Source organism: Apteryx rowi, unplaced genomic scaffold (assembly GCF_003343035.1).
Source record: "Apteryx rowi isolate R43461 unplaced genomic scaffold, aptRow1 scaffold_352, whole genome shotgun sequence".
In the NCBI taxonomy this organism is placed as follows: domain Eukaryota; kingdom Metazoa; phylum Chordata; class Aves; order Apterygiformes; family Apterygidae; genus Apteryx; species Apteryx rowi.
The window spans coordinates 171,650-198,001 of NW_020449997.1; the positions used below are offsets into that span (position 1 = coordinate 171,650).

General features: G+C 38.3%; 1 long non-coding RNA gene across 4 annotated transcripts; it reads left to right on the forward strand.

The window, feature by feature from the left end:
• Window positions 1-787: 787 nt before the first annotated feature.
• On the forward strand, window positions 788-24,972 carry LOC112969483. Of its 4 annotated transcripts, none has more exons than XR_003254731.1 (4): window positions 788-1,118; window positions 5,839-6,462; window positions 10,634-10,698; window positions 24,356-24,972. It is a non-coding gene; the product is annotated as an uncharacterized LOC112969483 (long non-coding RNA). The 4 variants fall into 4 exon arrangements; XR_003254732.1 differs by lacking the exon at window positions 24,356-24,972 and adding an exon at window positions 14,144-14,284; XR_003254730.1 differs by lacking the exon at window positions 24,356-24,972 and adding an exon at window positions 11,360-14,190.
• The last annotated feature ends 1,380 nt before the right edge of the window (window positions 24,973-26,352 follow it).

The window sequence follows — 26,352 nt, forward strand, 5'->3', positions numbered from 1 at the left end:
AGAAGAGTCACAAGAAGAAGCTTTTTGACACAAGTAACTGCTTGTTTTGAGTGTCTTCGAGGAGAAACTCTGAATACATTTTTAGCTCTCTACAGCCTGTAAACAAGCCAAAGCAAGGGAAGATTATCAACTCTGCACATGCAAAAGTGATTGAAGCATGTTAAACCCAAGAAGGGCAGTTATAGAAGCTTCACGGCTACCAAAATAACACCAGTAGCTGGTAACAGAAATAGATTATTACATAGATAAACTGTACAGGGGAAAATACATCCATCATCAGTCAAATGTGTTGCTTCCTCTTCCTAGCACAGAAAAGGGAAAATACACAGCAGAAACAGCATGCAAAAAGCAGGCCTTAGTTCATTGTGCTATATGGGCCTCTCTCCCTCTGCATGAGCACAGGGAAAGAAAATTCAAGAAAAGTGAAGCAATTTCTTTCAAAGTATTGATTGCAAAACACCCACTGGGCAAAATAAAACAGAGCTGGAACTAAAGGAAAGCTCCTGGAAGATGTTAGCTTGCTGGAGCAGTACTCAGGACTCTCAAAAACAGAGTGGCCTTCATCTTAACAAAACAAAACAAAAAAAMCCCAAAAAAACAGTTACTGGTGAAATGCAGAACAGGTTGCTGAAATATTTAAGTCAGTAGATGCAGGAATACAGAAACTAGGGGAGCGAGAGAGATGGCAGAGCCAGATGGGGCAGTCCGCCCGCCCGTGTTTACGAGAGGCAGAGTTTGCTAGCAAGGCAGTTAACCAAAACTGCTCTGCAGGGGGTGGATCCTAAAATGCTTATCTGCAAACGCAAGAAAAGTAATTAAAAAAAGGAATTAGAAGTGAATGCAGAAAATGGTGACAAAGCTACATCCCTGAAACAGGGAGCCACATGAAAATAGCCAAAGATACGGACTATTTAAAGAAACACAGACAGGGAAGATTTTTTTTTTTCCTTTCATGTACAAAACTAAGGCTGGGGAAAAAGTAGAGTTTGGGCATATTCAAAGAACAGAGGAAGAGGAACCAGACTTATGGCTGAAAATTAGAAGCAGAAGTAGAAGCAAAAATCATTAAAGGAACAAAGACTGGATCCTCAGCTCRGAAGGTGGAAGAAAATGTGACAGTAAGTGAAATTTAAAATGCTTGTTACAGGAGAGCTAAGGAAAATGAAAACAAAACTGCAAGAGAGCTGAAGGCAAGACTTTTTCACCCATACAGACTACAAGGAGCAAGGGATCAGTGACAGAGAGAAAGKGCAGGCAAAGGAATCTAGTAACTGCTGAGGTGGGCAATTTTTTAAATTCATTTTTTGTCTCAGTGAGTAACCAACTTATTATCACAGAATAAACATGGCCAGTTCCTCAGTATTGAGGATTACTGATTAACACAGCTAGTAAGCAAACAAATACTTAAATCAAAATGGGATATTTTCCCCTCAAACTATTATATGTATATATAAAATAGTATTTACACAAGAAGTCAAATCAGAGTATCACAGTCCTCCCTCTCGGCTTCATCATCTATGAATACTCCAGCAGCAGACGGCTGTGTCATTTCATTCCCACCTGTACTTGAAAACACTACACATATACACACACTGCATATGTAATGGAAAAAAAGAATATATATATGTGTGTGTGTGTGAGCAGCAGCTGCCTTCAATATGAGATAAATATGATAGAGATAAGTTACAAAACACATGAATATACCAGGCAAAATCCAGAACTGTTTCTTCTGTTCAGAGCTCCAAGTACTGAGGCTTGGGAACTGCCAGTTTGAAGGATGGACCTCATCTTCCTTGGACAGCCAAGCAGCAGGAGTGGTGGAAATAACGTTTTTCCTCTCCTCCAATCTATTCATTATATAACTGCAACTCTGTATCTCATGCCAGCATAAGGGCATTAACTGGTATACATTTAGCAATCCTTAACATTTTTGTAATCCCAATAATCAAAAGCAAGAGGATCTTCATGTCTGTGAATTTGCATATAGTAAGACCACATGACTTTTCATGGTCCCTGTCCCAGAGAGATTACCATCCAAATAAGTTACATAACTTGTAGAATATTCCTGTCTGTCTGTTCAGTGCAGGAATAGATGGATACAAGACTGAATTTAACCTACTAATTGCCAGACTTCTGCTCCAAAGAGCATAGGCCACTCTTTTTTTCTGACTTGCTAGATTTACCATACTGCATGGTAAATACAGAATTACTTGACCACACAAATCTAGTCTTCCAAAATTGTCACCTGCAAATTCAGGCCACCAAAACCAAAAAAAAGAAAGAAAGAAAAAGAAGTGTTATAAAGTGTTACTAGCAACTTCTTTATTGCTTTAGTCCTTTGAGAAAGATGTAGCTGAAAACTTTATACACTTTTCTAATGAAATGTCACCTGAAAGTATTCAGAGAGCAACCTCTTGGAAAGAAAAAAATCACCCAGATTATTGTAATCACTCTGGGCCAGCTAATGAGATGTTCCTGAAGGTAATGAGGAACATCAACATTGGGAGCATAGTAAGCATTTTGTCAAAGCAGCCAACACCTTTCAAGTGCAGCCACTTCAGATGAAATCATTTTAACATACAGATGAAAACTGAATTTGGTTGTGGTAAACAAGAGAATGCATTTGTTATAGGGAAGTGATCACTATAACAGTCTACCATTTAATTAGCATATCCTCTCACACTAAAAACAATCAACTCCCCCACCAAACTTGAGAAAACCATCCAACTTTTAAAACAGCAATTCCCTTTTCTTTAAAAAAGGTAACAAACTTCCTCTCCAATATTTTTATAAGCCTGATAATAGGGAAGAGGAATTTATATTTAATAATTCTACAATATGATCTTTCCAGAAATTCATAGGATAAGTCAAATGGTCTGTAGTCATGAGCCAGAATGAAAGCAGAAAAAAAAGTAGAGTTCAGATTTTAAATATAAAAACATTGTGATTCAGTTAGATGACGGGCTGCCAAGGGAGAATTCAAAATTTCTTTAATATTCTTCAGGTTCATCATAGCACATTAAATAAAAATCAAAATGCCTGTTCCTTAATCTTCTAGAAAAGATTAATAACCGTGGTAAGCAACATGGAACAACATTAGCATTCATGTCTATGAATGTAGATATTCACACTGCCACTCTGCATTTCTAACTTCATTTATTTAATGATAGACAAAAATAAATGCTGGTAACCCTTACGTCAGTGTCCCCAGCTATGAGTCGCAGGCACAAGGTTTCCTCCCCTTGTGGAAGCAGCCAGAAGCTTTTTGTTCCTAAGTAGGCAGTTCTGTTCTCCAGCATCAACAGAGCTACAGCCACTGTGCAATTTAGGGGATATATAACATTCCATTATTATTTTTCCCAYACTACCACCAGGACAAAAATCTGTCTATACTAGCCTCTCTGTTAGCAAGCAATGGAAAGTTCATCTCAAGAACATAAAATGCTTTCTTAGATTAAGAAAAATTACAGTATGTGGGTGACTGATTCCATGTGAGGAACCCTGAAATATAGAACAAGCAGCTTTTGGAGGGGGAAACCCATTTTAAACAGGGAGAGTTGATTCATCAGTTTGCTTCATTTTAACTTAATCACTCTCAAGTTAAAGTGTTAAAATAATTTTTAAGAACCATGAAGATCTCACTGGGTATGTCTACATGACATTTTTCATAGTATCGTTAATCTCTTCTGCCCACAGTTGGGGTTGGCTGAACAAAGCCAGCTCTGAATGACAGCTAGACAGACACGCTTTCATAATGCTGGGCCCAAGCTAGTAAGCCTTCCCAAGAACCAGATTTTTAATTTTTTTCCCCTTTAGTTTGGCAACACATTAACATGCCTATATAGTTTCCAGTAAGGCTGTAGCATTGGTGCAATAAACTTGTGTGTGCTCAGGGCATGGGTAGACATATCCCCAAACTGAAGGCTAAGAGAAGCAAAGCAGAGGGTTTTAGTCATTACAAAGAGCAGACTCAGTGCCTTTGCTGCAATCATCCCCCAGCATGCTGTTAGCACTGTCAGTCTGGTATCAGTAAGGCGCTTCCCTACTAAGCCTTTCATGGCAAGTCTGGGGGAGCACAGAGCCGTGCAAGGAAATTCAGCGGCACAGTCCAGTCCCTGGTGTGCTCCCAAGAGAGCCCTGCTGCTCCTCATGATGCGTTTGGAGGCCATGTCATAGAGCTAACGACTGACTTGTGGTTAGAGTCTTAATTTTTCCCTATCAGCAACAGATTTGGTCTCTTCTTTTGCAAAGACTGTAATTAAGGGGAAGTGAATGCTTAGTGATCCTCATTTAGGATAATGACATATTATCCATTTCTGATTGCCTTCTTGGAACCAGTTTTAAAGGCAAGACCTAGAGCAACTGCTTAAGATTTCAGACCACAGAGGAGAGGGCAGAAAAATGGCCACTGCAGTAAAAGAAGGTAGCCCTGCAAGTCATCTAAAGCGTAGGTGGAAGAGAGACACCGGTACACCTTCGCTTCTGCCTGGGAATCCCACAGATTTAATGCCAGCTCTACATCTGACTGAAAAACAGAAAAATCCGCTCTAGAGTGTGAGACACTGCATGTCAGAAGTGTACTGTGAAACATATGTTCATGTTTTCCCTTTAAGACAGAGTATTTCACATTTCATTTTTTTTAGATATACTTTAGATTACAGATGAATCTATTATACCAAAATATTGGCAGCTGCTTTTCAACATGGAAGACTGCCTTTAACATTCAGTGAACTCTTCATGCTTTTGACTACAAAATACTTGAGCAGACTCTTGTATATTGATATTCATTACCTGTACAGTAGGTATAACAGACACACAAACAGCCCAATCAATATTATCAGCTCATATTGACTAGCTATTTCTACCCTGAAATAGGAATGTCAAGCTTCAATTGATTCACATTCATACATTGTGTAAACATAATTTAAAATTAACATGTACAAGATAGAGCACATACTATTATTACTATGTAGTGTAACCCAGGGGATATATTGCAGCACAAAGCTGGTATATTAGACAGAACTAGTCAATAGGACATAAGGTATAATTTAGCACCTAAATATCCCACAGGCTTCAGCTGCTACTGGCTGCTACAAAACATAGCAATAGTCCATTTTTGTACTAGCTCAGGTTGCTTCTCATAAGCTATAAGAGAGACAGTGGGTGAGGGTATGAAATATGGCTAATCAACCCACTGGCTGTTTCTGCCCAGGAGGAGGAGCTGTAGGATGCAGCTAGAAGGAGTCTGAGAAGGGGTGAAGACAGTGCCTATGATAAAAGGATGCTCTGGGTACGAAAATACCTCTCTTATTTTGCGCCACATCATACTGAAGAAACAGACTCCCATTTATCTTGCACAACTGATTAAAGAGCAAAAAACTTAGCTTACACAACATTTTCTAAGTATTTGTATAACTGCATTTTATAATTGGCTTCTCATGCTGCATATGCTATGCTAATTTTTTCCTGCCCATTATTTTTAGGCTTGCTTGTCAGTTTGGGGAAGTATAAAGTTCTAGTTTGAACAAGCGAGCCCTGAAGACTCGGGAAAACCTCAGTCACTTTCATTCTATCACTATATCACCCCTTGTTCTTTCCTATCAGTGTGCCTGCCATTTTGTAATGCATTTGTCCTGCCACACCGAGGAGAGAGAGAGAGAGAGAGAGAGAGAGAGGTATTCGATCACTTCTTTACTTATGGGCAACCGAGGCACAGTGAATTTCCCAACACACAGAGGAAAAATGTGGTACAGTAGTGCAATTCTGTTTTAACCAGTAGACTCAATGTTCCTTAAATACATACATTTCTTATATCCGTAGCACTTCTTTCCTTTCCAGTGCAGTCCAGTGCCTCAGAATGACATGCGACCCCCTGGCAGGCAAAGCCACTAAACTGAGGAACTCATACCCTGGGATGACCAGCTCTGGAGAAGACCTTCATCTTGCAAAATTTCTTCTGAACATTTAGTGACTTTTTAGACAAACTTTGCCACATACAGACCAAGCATGCTGAGGAAATATCTATAAATTTGGTATAAAAAAATGACAAAAAGTAAGACCAGTCAGGAGTCACATGGATGAGACATGAATATCCTGTGAAAGGGGCCCAATTTCCAAGGAAGTCCACTGCTAGTGCTGTGGATGGAGCTTGATAGATTCCCTCCTGAAACCAAGCTTGCTGGGACAGAATTGGCCACAGATCTTCTACCACAGAAGGAAAGAAAAAAAGCAAAACCAAAACCAACAACCCAGTATGGAGCCCATGGAAAGGCCAGCAAAAAAAAATTTCTTCTCAGACTGATTTCTCACCATCTTGGCTCCCAGCTGGAGCTCTGTGGTCCTTTTCCAAGCTAAAGAGTATCTTTCTGCCTGCTCTAGGATGTGCTGAGCTGCTCGGGCTGCACAAGCCGGAAGCTACCATCCTGGCTCTTCGCTGAAGGCAGCCCTTTCGGCAACACAGAGGTAAACAACATTAACAAAATGGTTTTAAACACCAGAAGGTCTCCCATGGCTCTGAAAGAAAACGTACAACACATGAATGTCCAGAATATGATCTGTAAAAATAGATCAGTCTCCCATCCCCCACGAATGCACACCAATCCTAATTTATGGGCGGGGGGAGGGAACAACCAAAATTGCCTTATATGCAGGTCAGTTACGGCTCACCCTCTGTGAGACTTTGATGTTCATGTCTCAGTAACCAGGGCTGCATAAAGCACCCAAAGTACACTTTTCCACCAAGTATAGCCTTGCCCGTTACRCAGGCAGCCTAGTGTCTGCTCTCCTGGCCTCCGCGTCGCCTCATCCTTCCTCTTCCGCCCTGGCAGTGAATGTCCGAAACCCTTATATTCAGAAGGTTCCACGAAGGGGGACACAGCACAACAAACACCCAATATTTACTTATAGGTAGACAAAGCAGAATCCAACAAAATTCTCTTTTAACTAAGCTGCTATCAACCAACTGGGGAGGGGAGGGGAAAGAGCCCAAAATCTCTGTCTCTGGAGAGAACAAAATAGATAAAATTTACGTCCTTTCCACTGGGGTCACTAAAATCTATTTGGTACTGAAATATATCATGAATTGCAGGACATCACTAAGAGCTGTAGAAAGAATTGCTTTCCTTTAGTCCTGGGGGGAAAAAAAAATTCAAACAATATTCCCAAACTCCTCTGAAGCTTTCTCTCTCTCAGTACCACCACATGATCCCTGACAAGATTTTATAGCCATTTTCTCATCTGGATTTGCCTACTTTTTAGAAGAAGAAAATACAAAACAACCACAAAACCAAAGCACAAACCTCAGCACAAACAAACAGTATCTAAATTTACCACTAAAGTTGTCTGAATTAAAAAAAAAGAATGACAACAAGAAAGATCTGGGAATTTTGATTTTTGGGGGGGGAAAAAAATCTGGAGTTTTTCCTGAAGCAGAAGAAAGGCGCTTCACAGGTCTTCTTGTCAAGTTGGGACTAACCCATGATCCTGTAGCTCTCCAGTTCCATGAACAAGTTTCACTGAGGCTCTCCACTGGGGATGAGAAAGATCATATTTTATCCACCRGCACCCTGCTGCTGTAAGATCTCTGTGCCCTGCATTTCTTACCCATTGAGGGCTCATCATCTAGCGTTTTCAAGGAAAAAAAAAAAAAATGAAGCCCAATGATGAGAAGCAAAAGATACTGTAGAGCAGCTGCAGCTGTAATTGGCTGAAGGGCTAACAAATGACCCAATATTCTTCTAGCTAGGATTTATCCAGCTGCCTCACTGTTCTGATTAAATAGGACTAATCCATCACATGAAAATTGCTTCGCTGAGTAAAGAAATAAACTTACCTGTTTCTTAATTTTTCTTTAACTTTATTATTAGAAGATACAGCTCATCTTCTCTAAATCTAATGTTTGTTTTAAATTATTCATGGATAATTTGGTAAATTAACATATAAACCTACTCCATAAAGCTCTCTCATGAAGCTGCTGTATCTGTTCTTTATTTAAAGCTGGGAATTAAAATAAAACACAAAACATAACACTAAAACTCCCAGACTTCTCTATCAATGAATGTACTTCATACAAGCTATACAGTTTTTTCCTAATATCTGACCTCTGAAATAGGAAACTACCACAGTTATAATTAGCATCTGATTGATCACATACATACATATATATCAGTTGTGCTGCTCCTGATAAATGCTTTGCATTTCGAGATAAATATGTCCAGTTAAATTGTAATCAATACAATTTTGTGAAGTAATTTTGTTCCCATCATCAGAAATAATATAAAAGTAATGTTAAAACTGATTGAGTCTTTGACAGGAACATTTTCTCCTAGGCACTGCCTATACACTGGCTCTTTTATTCCGTCTAGGGAAAAAAACAGTTGGTCTTTCATAGGCAAAGAATTTAGAGAGCCAGTATTTTAACTTTTAATTATTTCATTTACAAAGCTGCAAAGATCACCCCTGTCCTCTCCCACCTACCCCAAATCCAAATACATTACTACCAAGGCTTCACAGGTCTTCGCGGGGCACCTTATTTCAGCCCTCTCTCCTGATTCAGCTTCTTCTCAGCACCTCATCCTTAAAGTCTGGTCTGCAGAAATCCCATTTTCCCCAGAACGCCTCAGGGAACACTGTACTGTGAACACGTCCACCACGGCCTGCCGTGTTTTCATCTGCTTTTACTCCAGCAATGGAGGGCATTGTATATCATCACCATCTTTGCCTTAGCCTTCCTCATACTGAGGAAAATAGTGATTTAAAGCTCTGAATGTGCTGTTATCAAAAGAACAAAAGCATTTGCTATCAGATAATATACTACTGTGTATTATACAACTTTGAGTAATGTCACTGTGCTTCAGCAAACATCATGGGCCCAGTGCTAGTAAAAAATCACTTGATCTACTGCTAAGTCCTGCCGCCAGGATACATATTAAAAAAATTTAACAGAGAGAGGGAGAAAGAGAAAGCAGGAAGGCAGAACACTGCAGGAGCTCCTGCTTAGAGGGGAAACTTGGTACGAATCCACCTAATGAGCAGAGTGCTTCTTTTCCGGTGACATTTGTAAAAGCCAATTTCCAACACTGCATGTCTTTTTGCACTGAAATACATGACAAATCTTCCCTATAAAGTTATTCAAATGCTTAACATACATGCAAACAAACAAAAATATTCACTCTGGAAGCATTTCCTTTCCCCTCGTTACTCAAATGATCTCTATCAATATCAGATTTCACTTCTGCTCCCCATGGCTGAGAACTCATTGCAGGATCTCATTCCGCATCAATGCAGAGACTGCTATAGCTTCTGTTCTGGGACAGCTTCACTGTCCCACAAGGCTGAAAATCAGAAAAGAAAATCAAAATGATGAAAGGTTCTTCAGACAGGACTGGTAGAATGGACCCTTAAAACAAATAAAGAAACAAAGGTGAAAGAGTTTATGACTGTAAGATCTAACTTCCAGGAAGTCTTTCATTCATTTACAGTAAGCAACACAGTTTAGGTACTACAGAAATGGAACGATAATCAAAGTTATAACATGACTGGTATTTCACCAGACGGCAATACTAGAAGCAGCTTTTACAAGATCTAACTGACCACAGAGGAGATTAGATTTTGGTGGATGCTATTTGCTGGATCTGGCAGAGTACCCATTACAAGATGCACATCTCAACGTTAGAAGAGTTCACTGTGTTACTTTCTTCACATTAATAACTGCAAACTTACTACCTACAGCTTGTAAGTCAGAAGAATGACAGAGTATCAAAATATTTACTCCCAAATTTTATTTCTATTTTTGTTAATGAATCAGTGTGTGAGTCTTGGAAAAAAATGCAACCTTGCTTGGTCTGTTTTCTCATCTGCTCAGAAAAGAAGGCAAAGAAAGAAGATAATATTAACTAAAGGTGCTAGAGCTGCTAGGTGTAAGAGAATGTTATTATGGAAAGATCTGTATATAGATATGGTGGTTGAGTAGGAAACTTAGACTTAAGCCATGAGTAGCTGTCTAGTCTGAGAGACCCAATCGCCAGCCATTGGTTCATTTAAACCTTTCTGAAATGGTCCTCAGCTCTCTGGCAGGCACTGAGCCCCCGTCGCAGACCTAGGCAGGCAGCAGCAGTTCCCAGGAACAGCTCTCTCCTGGACAGAGGGGAAGTTTTCTAGTGCAAAAATTGTTTAACAGGGTTAGCTCCCCATTAAGCATGCTCTCCACTCTCAGTTTTCATCTTGAAGCTTACATGAAAACTGTGCTCTACTTAAGGATCTTAAAAGCTGATCTAAAAGAGATGTCAAGGCTTTTACCATTGTCAGGAACAGAGGCTCATAAAATTGAGATCATTAAGGTTCCTCAGTCAAGTGAATAAGCAGAAAAAGTATATATCCAAAGGTCTAGAAAACACATCTGAATTTGCCATCTTGGAGAACTGAGTTCTATAATAAAGTGCCGAGTAGAGACTAATACATACTTGCATGTTACTTATTTCCTGATTTCAGTAAATCCAATAAAATAAAATTGACAGATACTGTTTTACCTACTCAAGTGATTCATGAAGATTCATAAAGGGCCTGAAACTAATACTGCAACAAGATATACCATCTGTGCTATTTTTTTTTTTCTTTTTTAACTGATTGACCAAAGAGTGGTGACAGCACATGATTTGCTTAGCCCAAAATGAGAAGCTTGCCACCTCCAGGTATATAGAGGTAAGAGAATGATTACCCTTGGTTTCTATTTTTCTAGCCATTTTCTTTCTAGATTGTTATTTTACAAATGCTAAAAGACATGAAAAATAAATCAAAGAAATAATTGAAATTTAAAACAAAATTAGATATTTTTTCATGTCTCCATTTAAATGATCTTAATTGGCATGAATTTTTAATGACAACATTGGTAGCAAATAATAAAAAGTCAGCAGGATCTACACATGGATAAATAACAACACACTAATGATAATTACATAAACCTTCTGTGTAGTGACATGTGGGTCAGGAATTGAATTTGCAGTCTAAAATTAAATCATCTATCAGGTCCCCATATAATCAGTAACAAATGTCACTGATGATAGTTTTTTTCTTCTATATTCAAAGTGTTTTTGTAGTTCTATTTGTTAAGATTTAATAAAAGGTTATGTTTCAAGGCTAAATCTTATCACTTATGGTATTCAATAGAAGTTTTAATTTCATAAGAGTAACAACATTTGAGATTCAGAAAAGAGCTTATTTCAGAAATGTAGGGAATATAATTTCGAATTTATATGTAGATATTTAGAAGCTCAGCTGCTCTTCTGAGAAAAAGAATCAATTTAAATATGTTTATGGTTCCATACAGGCATAACTACCTTGCTAAAGTGGTACCTTATTTTAGGCAGGTGCCTTTAACAGTGAAGATTTAAAACTGGAGCTAGAAGTTTCAGAAAGATGGAAGTCAACAGAAATGTTGCCTTCAACTTCAGTGAAAATCAGTGTTTTTACATCTTTTTTATGAATTCTTCGGATTGTTAGAACATGATGCTTCCCAATAGGACTTTCTTCCGTGGTACCAGGAAGCATTTCACAGAATAAGTCATGGAAGAGCCACGGGGAAGGAGATGTTGTTGGGGACATGGCTGGAGACACAAGCTTGGAAAGAGGCACTCTGAGCCAGGGCAGGGACACCCCAAGGGACCATGGCTGTAAGCGACCCACACGGGGGCAGAGGAAATGAGTAAGAAGCAGGAGCAGCAGAAAGAAACCATTGTGCACATGACCCCCTGCTCCTGTGCCACCCATCACCTCTCCGAAGGAACTGGGAGGGTCTAAGTGTAACCTGCAGCAAAACCCAGGGAAGCGAGACTAGGAAGTGGGGAGGTGTTCGCTTTAAGCTGAGCCTGGAAAAAGAGGGAGAAAGGTGATTCCTTACGTGTTTGTTTGATTGTTTATGTTCTTTTTTGCCCCATACCTGAATTGTGATCAGAAGTGGGTGTTAATCAGCAATAAATTAAATTATGTAAAAACTCCTCCAGCTGGGACTGTTTTGCCCATGACACCTGTGTATCTTCAATTGTAGTTGTCGAAATAGAAGAGTACTAGTAAAATGTCCCCTCAGGCTCAACTTATAAATTTATAGTGACGGAGAATCCTCCACAGCTCTTGACAATTTAGCAGCTCCTTACCATCCAGTACTTTCTTGCCATTGTTAAAAATATGTATTTTACTTGCAAGCTAAATTGCCCAATTTAGTTTCCAACCACTAGATTTTGTTATACATTCAACAGAGAGAGTGAGCTATTCATAAATTACTGTTCCTCATGGAAGTATTCACAGTTCATGATTAAGTCACTACTTTAACTACTTCCTCTTTCAGAATTTAAGTACTATGAACTCTCAGAGACTTTCACTTTCAGGTTTTCCAGTCTTTTAATCATTCTACAGTTATTTGGCAATTTCTCATCAAGGTTTCAATGTTATTCTTTACTTGTGGATACCTAAATTGGAGGGTTTTGGTTGCATATGCACAAAAGCCAAATAAAGAAGTAACATAATCTCTCTCTATCTTCTGATTTAAATCTTAATAGGACTGCTATTGCCAACTAAAGATACACTAATTTGTTAAACTAACAAACAGAACAGAACTCATTCTATTAAATTTGATGATTACACATGGAAGGATAATATGTTTTTCATTCAGTCTTCAGGTTTGTGCTTGCAAAATTTACCTTGACCATATTTGTTGCCTTAAATTGACTTGCTGTTATTTAGTTTTCATGGAGAAAATATCTATTTCTTTAGCATAGGTACACAAACATTAGTGAAACCATAGTTTCATGAAAGTTAAGTTATATTTTTGAAAGTTCTGTATAATTCCTAGAAAGGACAAAAAAGTATGTAGGTTAACTATGTATCAAAGTGCAATATGTATTTAAAGTTAAATTTTTGGGAAGTGTAGCCAGAGAAATATTTCAAACAAAATTCAAAAAATTAGCACTTTCTTTCCAGAATAGCCTGTTCATTTTTAGTCTATTAAACTAGCTCTATTAAGTGCATATAGATCATAACTATCATGAAAAGGAATACATAAAATCTAATAATCTAATGAAGCACCTCTCAGCCTTTGGATATATCTTGACAAAGTCAGAACTTCATCAGAAAAAATTCTGATTTTGAGAAGTTATTTTTGTCCTGAATGCCTAATTCCAAATATCTTGATAGACTTGAGAAGCCGAAGCTAGATTACTTAGAATGGACTATAGAAAAAACAGGTAACTAGCCACATAAAAGGCTGCTTTATAAATGTGCACCTCCACTTAAATAAATTCCTTGAGTCCAGTCACCTTTCCCATAGCAATGGCAAAGTATCAAAAAAGAGGAAGAAATAATGAGGAAGCTTGCCTCATTCAGCACTGTGCTTCATGAGAGACAGATTTAGAAATATTAGCAATTACAGCTACCTGGTTGGTGCCAAAGCAATTTTAAGTTAAATTAATTCAGTCCTAAAGTTATGTGCCTTTTTATTACTTTGGAGCAGGTTTTATTGAAAGAAATGTACAGTTCTCTTCTATTTTACCAACAAAATCTTAAACAAACACATTATTACAAACATTATTCAGGCTTACTTCTCTTCGATACAATATATACTGTGTTCAAACTGATGATTTTCACTAGAAATCTCAGTTGGGCTCAGCCCATCCTTACCTCTTAAGCACACCAGGCACACCTTGGAGCCCTGATCACCATATATCCTCATCAGGTGTTTTCAGGGCTCCAAGTGTTGGTTTCTGTCCCTTTTGCAAACTAAGATTTTATTTCAATAAAAAGAAATCACAGGAGATGCTGATACATGACCCTAGTATACACTTGGGATGTGGACAGCATATGCATTCAGCATTCAGCATTCCATACTGGAACCAGTAATCAGGACTGATAAATTGGTTAATATTCAGAAGGGCAACTCCATTGCCATATATAACTTGAATAACACTTTCCTAAGAAAAGCCAGATATGGCATGAAAAGGATGTTCATCAAGTGAAACTTCCTTTTTCTTTCTTCATCGAATGTTCTTTCAGCAGAAAATAGTGAGACTCTACTTTCACACAGCTCACATAAACCAATAATAAGAACTATTATGTTGGAACTTGTAAGACTACATGCACAGTTTTTTTTTTTCCCCAGTCTGTAATTGAGAAACAAACAGAAGGACTATTTAAAGGCTACCCAACGAAAATCAGAAGAAGAGGAACTAATAACTACCAATAACTAATAATTATAATTAAAAATGAATAGTAATCAATAATAACATGACCTGGATGAAGGCAGAGAGTGCACCCTCAGCAAGTTTGCTGACGATACAAAACTGGGAGGAGTGGCTGAGACACCAGAGGGCTGTGCTGCCATTCAGAGAGACCTGGACAGGCTGGAGAGCTGGGCGGAGAGGAACCTCATGAAGTTCAATAAAGGCAAGTGCAGGGTCCTGCACCTAGGGAGGAATAACCCCGTGCACCAGTACAGGTTGGGGGCTGACCTGCTGGAGAGCAGCTGTGTGAAAAAAGACCTGGGGGTCCTGGTCGATAACAAGTCGACCACAAGCCAGCAGTGTGTCCTTGTGGCCAAGAAGGCCAATGGTATCCTGAGGTGCATCAGGAAGAGTGTTGCCAGCAGGTCGAGGGAGGTGATCCTCCCCCTCTACTCAGCCCTAGTGAGGCCACATCTGGAGTGCTGTGTCCAGTGCTGGGCTCCCCAGTACAAGAGAGACGTGGAGCTACTGGAGCAAGTCCAGCAAAGGGCCACGAAGATATTTAAGGGACTGTAGCATCTGTCATACGAGGAAAGGCTGAGAGAGCTGGGACTGTTCAGCCTGGAGGAGAGAAGACTGAGGGGAGATCTTATCAATGTGTATAAGCATCTGAAGGGAGAGTGTAAAGAGAATGGGGCCAGACTCTCCTCTGTGGCGCCCAGTGATAGGATGAGAGGCAACGGTCACAAACTGAAACACAGGAAGTTCTGTCTGAACATGAGGAAAAACTTTTTCACTGTGAGGGTGACAGAGCACTGGAACAGGTTGCCCAGAGAAGTTGTGGAGTCTCCATCCATGGAGATATTCAAAAGCTGTCTGGATAGGGTGCTGGGCAATGTGCTCTAGGTGACCCTGCTTGAGCAGGGGGGGGTTGGACTAGATGATCTCCAGAGGTCCCTTCCAACCTCAACCATTCTGTGATTCTATGATTCTGTGAAGAGCTAATAACTTCAAGAATTTTCTTTATTTTAATAAAGTTTATTTATGCTAATAAAGATCTAGTGCAGTGTTAGAAGAAAAAAAAAATTTTTTTTCAATTCTTCTATGCATTTTCCAACTGACAGCTCTGGGGACACAAAATTATATAAACAAAGGGAACAAAGCTTGTATGGTTGTGCCTTCACATATCATCTATGCAACACATGTACAGCAAATAAGTCCTATACATCTTGACACACACATTGGCTGCATCTATAGTTGTAAATTAAGAAGTATTCAGGACCTTTGCCAGCACTTAAATATGGTCATGTCTACTAATAAACTGCTGGAATATCCTCTGCTGAGATTTTGGCCCATGCCAAGAGGCAGCACTCCAGGGAGCTCCTGAGCTTGGTTCTCGAGCTGGAGCAGTCCAGGCACCCTTTGCAGAGGAGTATCCATGGAGGCACCTGGTTTGGGAGGCTAAGAGAGTTTATTAGCACACACATGTGCCATCCTGCCTCAGAGCTCACAAGCATTCCCTGGACAGTGAATTTAGTAGTTCAGATAGAGCCAGTATGACCTGCTGGGTAGCAAGGAACTTTGGGCAATGTCCTCCTGGTCTACTAGAGTAATACTTCCCAGTGGAAAAGGAGGACTCAGCCTTGCAGATATGCTCTGTACCTGGGGTGTAACTTTTATGTACAACATACCCAAATGCATCTGTAATTAAGAAGCAATAGTGATTAGTAACATCCAAGTACTTTGGGACAGTTTATATACATCTGTGCTGTGTAATACAGCTGGATTCCCAGTTACTTCAGTGTGAATATTGTGGAGTCAGACACTTTTTAACATGAGTATAAAGGATGGTAATAACTTTGGGGGTGTAAGCTGGTAGACAATTAAATAATTAAAAACTACAAGAAAAGATTATTATTTAAAACCAAGTGCAGTATGAGAAAATGCTACCATTTAAGCATAATAAACCAACTTTTCTATGCCATCAATCTTCAATAAAAGAAAATCCACATCTAAAAAACCCACACTATTTAATAATATTTTCTGTCTACCAGCAGGAGGATTTTTTTTTTTAAGAATCACAAAAAAGAATCACAAAAGAATCACCTTTTCTGAATGTCTGATTAACATTTATTTCTTCTACGCTCCTGTACCTGCCAAAGCTAAGACCTGTCTGCTTGCCAGTATGATAGAGAACTTATTTATTTTCCACAACAGCTGCTCCTTGGCCAGGTGACAGGGGGCATTACTGCACTGGGCTGATATCAACAGCCTCAGCATTTGTTTTGCTGCACTTTGGTTGGCTGTTCAAATTCAGGGTCCTTCTGCATACGCACTCCAGTTCCAAAACAATCTCAATCTATTCTAAGCAAATAATCAAAACATAAATAAAACTACCGGGTTTCTTTATTTACCTCATACATGCTCTGAATATTGGTGTATCCAAAAAAAAAGTTTTTACATCATGCACTTTTAATGATTTTACATGAGGTGGCCCCAAATCATCTATTAATGTTCATTGCTCCTTGGCAAGTTACACAGATTTTTACACAGGTTAGAAAGCAACTTAAAATAGAATTAAAATTCTTCAATTGTGAACTGGTATCCATTTACACTTTCTAACACCAGGGCAAATAACTACAAACTATAAAGCAAAAGAAAAGCTAGCAAAAACCACATTAAATACAAAATTCTGCAAAATGTGCAGCAAGGTAACAAACTGCCGCTAATTTTAATTCACTGTTTATGATCAGCTAAAGTAGTTCCTTGAAATGTGTATTTTTCTACACTAAAATGGGTTTAATCCATTAGGTTCACCAGTTTTTAAATTATACAGATGCTATATTCATTATTATTTCATTGTTTTACTATTGTTACTTATTCAGGTCATTCTGTGATATTTAATACAGATACCTCTTTTTGTTTCAGAACTAGCTGTAGCTTGATGATAACATTTGCTGTGTCAAAGTACTGTTTTCTTAATAATGTGTCCTGATCTTAATGTTACAGTTCATTTTCTGTATGTTATTATTTTTCTTGAAGATCTTGAAATCCATTTGATCTTTTAATTTTTACTACTTCTTAATAATGATCAATAGGTATCTTACAATTTACTTTAATGTGACTTTATGGACTGGAATTGTTCAGAGTTTGCTTGTGTTTCTTGCTCAGTTTAACCAAAGTTTTGAAGAAGCAAGCAGAGAAATAATATGTATAGCAGGAGAACAACTTCTGCTAACACATGCTCTTCATGAGCTCCTCTTTCCTCAAGGAAAGCTAGCATACAGAGGCAACTTATAGCACAAGCATGTAAGGGTGAAATCAGAAAGGCCAAGCACAAAATTAGATTCAATCAGCAAAGGACAAAAAAAGTAACAAAAAAGTCACTCTGGAAATACATCAACAGGAGGAGGAACACCAAAGTGATTGTTAGTCTGCTACCTGAAGGAGAGGAAAAACTATCCTAAAAAGGTGGATTATAATCAGATAATTATCACAATTAGTACTAGAAACAAACAAACAGCACTATCTCAGCCTTGAATAGGTTAGAAAGTATTCAGATGAGCTGTATATTTAAAATGACAGGGGCATAATAGGCTTCATTTGATAGCCCTTGAAGAGGTAGCTGATGAAGTCAGAGGACCATTAAGAGTTATATTTTGATGAAGAATGGGTGATGCAACAAAGATTGGTGAAGGACAAATGTAAGTAAGTGCCTAGATTTCAAAAGGGAGAAAAGGAGGAGTGAAGGGAATTGGTATCACCAGCTTTGTTTCACTCTCTGGAAGAATGCTAGCACAAATGAATGGCTTGTAGACACCCCAGAGATAAATAGCAGAACAGCAACAGTCAACATGAATTTGTCAAGAAGAAGTCAGGTCAAACCAATATAATTTCCTTCCATGACAGAGTAACAGGCACAGTGGACCAAGACGCAGCAGATGTCATAGCTTGATTTCAATAAGGCTTTTAGCACTGCTTAAATAACATTTTGTTGAGTAAACTGGGAAAATATGGTCTAGACCAAACTGTTATTCAGTAAGTCAAAAACAGCCGGAAAACCATTCTTATATCGTCATAATGGGGAACATACCAGAATGGGTTCTGACACGACTCCAGTTCCTTCCAACATTTTAATTAATGACATGGACAATAGGACAATGAGTAATGAACAGGAGACTGGGCTAGATGAGATCCCTTCCAACCTGAATTATCTTATGATCCCATGGCTCTATTTTTCTAAATTTGCAGATGATACCCAGCTGGGAAGGACTGTGAGTTTGTTAGKGGATAAGATCAGAATTTAAAATGATCTTGACAAGTTCAAGTTATGGTTTAAAATATTAGGATAGTATTGAGTAGTGATAAATAGAAGATCCTACACTTAGAAATACTTAATTGTTCAAATGCAGGATGGGGAAGAAGTATCTAGAAGTGATTTTACTGGAAAGGATGCATGGGTTACTGGGACCARCTTGAACCTGAGTCAGACAGGCTGTGGGCAAAGCAAGTGCTATTCTGGGAAGCAGAAACAGAATTTTATCCTATAAAGCATACAAACCAATCCTACCACTCTACTCAGCCTCAGCTGACATAAAGTATTCACTCTTGGGAACTGCACTGCAAAGGATTTGAAGTAATCGGAGACAGTCCACAGAAGATCAATGAAAATGATAGGAGATTGGAAAACACGACCTACAAAGAAAGGCTTAATATTAGGGTTGTTTAGCTTAAACAATGGAAAACCAAGAGAGACAAATTAACAGTCTAAGTATCTAATGGACTGCTGCGAAGAGGAAAGGAATAAGTTATTTTCARTGTCTGTGAAGCATAGATAAGACTGAATGGGCTTAAATTGCAGCTAGGAAGATTTGGGTTAAACATTAGGATAAGCTTTCTAATTGTAAGAACAGTGAAGCACTGAAACAAATTGTCTCAGTCACTGGAGGCCCTTAAGAAAGGGTTAGGCATACCACTGTCAGCAACAACATGGCCACAGCTAAGCTTAACATGGGGCAGGAGGGACAAGCTGGCCTTCAGATTCCTGTCAAGCCTATTTTTGTGATTCTGTAATTTATGAATAAAACCAGCCTTCTTTTTGCATCACAAGAAATACCCTAATACATAATCCTGATTTAGACATTCTTCACGGCCCACTTTCCTAATGCTTTACTCTCCTTTGGTAGTCTTTAAATATAATCTTTTTTTTTTTTTTTTAACCATGTCACTTCAGCAACAATCATCAGATGCCAGAGAGAGAGGAACCCCTTGTGACTGACACATCACACATATTTCTTTCTATTTCTCCAAAGTGTTATTTCATTTTCTGCCTAAGTCTCTACAAATCCTTTTTTATTAAATATTCAAGTACTGCTGGCACTGGCATATATATCATTCCTCTTTACTGTCACCTACACACTTCATAAAGATCTTTATATTCCTTCTCTGAAAAATTCAGAAGATGTGAGATACAGAAGTGCTGTGCCTCAAGTCCAATAACAAAGCCCCTTGAATCACATGTCTATTTTCACTGCCCTTTCATTTTATTTTAAAGAAACCTAAAAAAGAAATGTGTATTTTTTCCCCATCCATCTCAGTTGTGTTCTAAGTTAACGGAAATGGATGCTGCTGACTGCATATCCAGATTACTTTTGGAACTGTCTTACACAGTGAAGAACATAAATCAGCTAGGCTTAGCAATATAAGCAAAGATTTTTACAAACAGGAGACTAAACTAAGGGCCTGAAATTCCTATTTAGGAAACCAAAATAAAAAGATCCTTATTTTGAAAAATTCTGAGCATACAGCAACTTTTTAATATCCTAACTAGAAACTTTATAAAACATCATTAAACAGACATTTTTAAGAACCTAGCAATAAAGTTTTATAATGCTATACTATCAAATAGTTGTGGATCTATTTTTTCCTTAGATATTTAAAACTTTCTCCCATCTAAGAGCTACAAAAGATGTTCTTAATATTTCCAAACCTGCACAGATGTTGAAATTTTAAAACAATTGGCACGATCACTTGTTCCAAAAACATAAATGAACTTGATTTTCACTAGTCTTACGCCAACTCTCTCCTTATCCTTGCTTATTTTCAGTGACAAAAATATCTTCTTTGGCTATGTTTTCCTAATACTCTAAGGACATTTATTTGGACTTGCTGAACTGTAAATACTCACTTCTGGACGGAACCCAGGATAAATGGTCTATTCTGGCTGCTGTGGCTTCACTGCTGCTCACACCTATTAAAATATCTGAGGCTTGGACTTTTCCTCTCAGTAACCTAAAGGAAGGCAAGGCACATATGTTAGGATTATCACATTTTCAGAGCTAATTTTATCTTTATTCTTTTCCCCAAAGACTCCATAACATGGTCTCAATGAGCAGCCTAAGTAAACAACTGAAGGGTGTAGCACTGTGTGCAAGTCTGTCCTTCATCCTCCAGATTTGTTTCTTTAAAAGCCAGAAATGCACACAGTGGCAAAGACTCTGTGCAATGGACCCTGGGTTGAAAGTTCACAGTGAGGAGGAGTGAAAAAAGTGATTTTTCAGGATGAATCTGAGCAGTTTGGGAAAGAACTTGAGGCAGACAAGAGGGTTTACAGCAAGGCCTAGTATTTTCAAAAAAAAAAAAAAAAAAAAGTGTGCCCTTTTTATGTTAATAGCAACAGATGTTTATTTACTCAACTTAGCAAGATTTCTTATTCATAGAAGTTAATTATTCAAGGTATTAATCTTATTTTCAAACATGATTTTTTTTCTGTGGTATCTTAAGTTGTCCTCTACCCTGGCTGTACCTGCATAAGGATGCTCAGAGATGCCTGTAGAAAATTCTTGGCTTTTCTTTGGAAGGACCCAAAGATATGACAATGAAGGCTGACCTAAGCTCTAAAGGACTGGGACCATGCACACAGAACAGAAGGGCTTAGACAGGTGACCTGTACACAGAAATTCACTTTTATCCAGGTTGTCATTAGTGCCCCAAAATTATAATCCAGACATTTTCTCCCTCGTGGATATGTGAAAYAACTGTTGATTTCATCACTGCTGGTAAGTCAGTCAGCACCTCCCGGGTTGAGAGCATGAACTTTTAGTACTTAAAGTAAGTGGCTGCCATTTAACTGACAGGTATAACAAACTCCTCTTATAAGTGCTTGCTATGTATTTTTACAGTACCAGCAAATGGTGTACAGATGTCTGAAATGGCTTGATGGATATTATCTCAACAAACGCTGCTTTGGTTCTATGATGTCCAGCTCCGTTTCCATAAAAACCAGCAGCACTATTAACATGCTGTTTCCACAAGCAGGTACCAGTGGGTACCAATGCCTGTGACTCCATTTACACTCTTTATCATGTAAGGATGTCTCCAAAGTGGTGCTACTCAAAGCTACCACTATCGGGTGGTATTTTGGCGCAAGACAAGTGATCTGACAAAGACCAGGCTTGGTAAGAGCAGAACCTTCAGTCAGTGCTTTCAAAGGTAGTTGCCAAGTGCAGGAAAAGATGGTGTGAGCTTCAGGGGATCATTTCTATCGAAATCCAAGCGCAAGGATTGGGGGGGAGAGGAGGGCTTGCTTTCACTACAACTAAAGCCCCACACTGAAATGAAAGCAAGATTTCCAACTGTTTTCTCCCAGTGCACTGCCTGCTATCACAAAGTAGCAAGGCATAAGAAACCTCCTCTCGCTAGGAAGTGTCCAGCGAGATTGGGTCAGTATGGCAAACTAACTAATTAAATTAAATGACCCATCCTTGAATGAAGCATTCGATTAGGGAATGCATAACACAGAATGAAGCATCTTATACTGAAGTACTGCATCTAAAAAGGGCAAAGCATTGCTGGAGGAATACGAGAGAAAACTATACAGGAAAAAAAGAACAACCCAGAACATCTGTATATTCAGGGTTGTTTTTCTGTGTGTTATGTGCTTTTGCTGATGGACAGGAAAATTGAAGAGAATCAGACATAATTTCTTTCCTAAGAACAAAGCAGCATGTTTTCTCCTGATGCCATCTGCTGGTTGAACTGATATGGTCTGTCTGGGCTGACCTAAGAGGAGAGCATCACAAGGCTTAACTTACTAATATTGATAAGGTACTTGAAAAACACTACAGAAGAGCCATATATTTATTTTTCAAGTTCAAATAAAAATGTGCAGAAACATTTTACAGGTTTTTAAAGTAAAAAGGAAAAGGATAAAAGTAAATATTTAGCTCTATCAGATTAAGAAAATGATTTGAATGCCATTTGCTTAGGTGAAATATTGTTAAAAATTAGCTTGAAAAGCTATTACCACCAAAAGCTGGGCTAGTGCCTGATTTTGCAAAGCTCCATGCAAAGATAGCTATCTAAGCAGAATGAGATAATGTAAATAACAATCTGCATGACATTATGAGGTGAGTTTCCCAGGTAGGTGTTGGGATATGAAAAAAGGTCATTAGATTATAAACTATACAGGCTGGCACTGTCTTCTTTATGGATTTACAAATATTGGCAGAAGAGGCTGCTGTTCCCTGCTAACAAGACCATCAGATGCTACCACAATTCAAATAATAATGATAGGAGGCTCGACAAAAATGGACCTGAGGAAGTGCTGTCCTGAGTATATCTGAGGGGGCCTATGAAATAGCTATTTGCTTGCCACCATCTCACCCTTCCACCCTAACCAACCATACTTAAAGCTCTCTTTGCAGGGTAAAATGTTGATTTTATTTTTAAAATGGAATGGCTACTAAATTCCCATTTCAGGAAGACCTTGCAGAGTGTAAAAGCTACTTGATTTCAGGATATTTTGAACTGATAGCCTTTCATGTACTATGGACATTTAATTTCTTCCGCTGCGGGGATGAGAAATGAGAGAGGTGTGTACCTGGATGTGGTGTTGTTAAGTATATTCTGGAGGCGGTTGCTGACAGAGTCAAAGTACTAAAATACACCAGGCATAACTACCCAAGGCACTTTCATCCACAAACTGTTCTACTTACAACAACTTAATATACAACACCTAGTTTTACTTTACTATTATAAGATGATAATACTTGAGTTACATCAGAAGTCATTCAGCCTATGTTTTACATCATTGTAATTTAAAACTCTTTTATGTAGGACCAATTTTTCTCTCTCATTTCTATTTCACCAACCTGTACATACAATGGATGTGCACAAGTAGGGTCTTCTGCCTAAGGCACTGAACATAAAATAAACAAGCAAATGACAAATATTATTTTATCTCTTTATTTTTTTCAGAATATTTTAATATTGAAGCCCAAGTTGTTATTTTCAAGGGACAAGGAAGGGAAAAGGAAAGGGAGAAGAGAGAAGTTATGAAGACAAACCATTTTATTTAATTTATGATTTTGTGAATGGTCATTTCTGTAGGCAACAAAATGTTCTGTTTTCTTAAAAAAAAACAAACAAACAGCACCATTAAAGAAAGCATGATCCCTGAATTCTAAACAAAACACTGTCTCAAAACCAAAAATTGTTAAAATGCTTGTTTCACCCAGTCCATCTAGGTGGGTAACAAAGCAGAGCATAACAGCATTAAACTGTAGCAATCCTGCTGAAATCAACTACCCCCCCTTCGGAAGATTCAGAGAACCATTTTCTGAGCTTGTYCTGTGGGAATAATATTTTCTTTGGTAGAGGACTGAAGGAGGGTATTTACTTCACTGAATATGGATGGAAAAAATATCTATGAATGTTAGGGATTTCCCCAATAAATCTATACTTCTCATGCATGTTAAGTATGAGTGGATTTCACATTGCTGTTATACTGCAGGAGTAATACTGCCCTATAAAGGCATAGAATGGCTAATGTCGAACAGATGTAAACATTCAGAATACTGACCAAAAAAACCCCCAAAAACATACACACAAAAAACCCTGTACTGAAAATGTGAATCGAGTTACGTTTCTGTAAAGCAGAAAAAATATTTTACAGCAGTACAAGAGAATTATGGCAACAAAGTAAAGCACTTTTCTTGTAACATTCATGAACAGTACAAATACAACAAAGTTATTCTATGGACTAAATTATTCTTTAACTATCAAATATAGTACAAAGCGAAATATTATGTGCTATAAAAGAAGCAGCTCCTTAAATTAGACTAAAAAATGCTTTTTTGTTGGTTTTACAGTGACAAAGCATGATGATTGAAGACAACAGGATTTCATAGATTCAGAAACATTTAGCTACACAGGTCCATGATAAACCCACTGAATGTGTTGCTGCTCCCTGCAGTGCTGCGCCGAGCCGCAGAGGCCAACGCGCGGCGCTGCTGCTGGGGACTGCAGGCGTCAGTCAGGGTTTCCAGCAGGGCCCTTCATGCGTGTCAGCTAAGATGATCCCTTCCGGTGACATTTCTCATCACGTCTCGAGTGTTTATCCTGGTACTTCACCACACCTTGGAGAAACTGCTAAACCAGAGGCTACAATAGCTTTTCTGAAATTGTGCGTGTGTTTATAAGGGGACGGGGGTGCAGCATAAGGTAATTTTACTTCAGAAATTGCATTATAAAGCACCATATGCATCAGTTTATAAACTGCGCAAGGAGCTGCAGGGCCCTGAAAAACCATCTGCACGTTCTGTAGCTTACCCTGACAACACGCACCACCCTCAAGAAGGAAGTCTATAGTACAGAGAATATATGTTTTGCTTTATGGCTCAACCTTGATTTTTGTCTTTTAAACATTACTTTATTTCATGTACTAGACCTCAGCAGGTAAATAAAATGCAAATAGGGAGCATCCAGTTCACTATTTCTTTTTTGTGTGTTTTTTTTTTTAAACATTATTTCAAAGGGAATTTTTGCTTGGAAAATTAGTTCTGCACAGGAACACACAAACACACACACTGCAAATGCCCTAATGTTATCTGCATATCTCACATGTATGCAATTAAAAAAATAAAGAGGGAGGAAAGAAAAAAGAGTGTTTCTCCCTCTCTCCCAAAAGTGCTGCTCCTGGGGTAGGAGTGGGGTAACAACTTCGGAGATTAAAAAAAAAGTAAGGATGTAAATTATACATGCTGGACACACACACACGCAAACACAGAGCAGTGTGATCTTCAGCAATTCTTTCACCACTTTTCAGCGCATAAACTATTAACACCCAATGTTGCAAACTACATGGTCATTAGAAAACATAATGACATTGGGCTTGAAATTTGGACAATTAAACAACAAAAAAGGAATTGCTCAAAATTAACTTCTAAATGTGATTGTGTTCTCATTTAAGACCATGGGTCACTTTTCCCCAAGCATCTGTGTGATGTAAGAATCCAAGTAAGATTTTCAGTCCTAATTGGATTCAGTCAGGCTCCTAAATCACCGCAGTCGCTTTTGAAAATTTTAATACCCTAAAACTATTAATTAGTAACAACACTTCACAACTGTCTCTAACTAATTGGTTAAATTTATTCCTGGTGCAACTCCGGTGACTCAAGAATGGAATCAATGGAACTGCACTATGGAAGAGTTTGGTCAGTTCAATAATATAACATAGCACCATTCAGTCTAATGCCATTTAAAATAACATTTTATCATCACCTCACACATGCAAGTTGCAATCCTAATACAAAATGACAATATGACAGGAATGAATGATCTACCACATCAGCCACACCCTTATCCTCTGAACAAAGTAAAACTTTTCTGCGGCTGGAATTTATTTCTGTATTATGTCAGTCAATACAAGAAGTATTTCAAGATGCAAGTACAAACAAATATTGACTTATGTGCTGTGGACAGGAAAACCTGAGCTAGAAATAAGGATTCCCAGCTGGCTTATATAAACACACGTTATTAGAATTCTAAGACTGGTTACTCTCTTTAAAGAAATAAAAGTAACCTACCTATACCAAGTATAAATACAATACAATACAATTCCAATACAAAGGCTCCTCGAATATGAATTTGATATGCATTAACTGACTATACCCATGCTACTCATGAGTATTTTCCAGTCACTGTTTTTCCAGCAGCTGTTATAGCACTGGATGTTAATTTTCAGATGGATACTTTTAGGTTTTTGCTTGGCTCGTTTACTGTTTTCCTACCAGAAGACCTGAAAGTGCGGAGAAGATGTTTCACATTAAGGAGCACTTTTGTATAGAAAAAATATATTATTGTATCA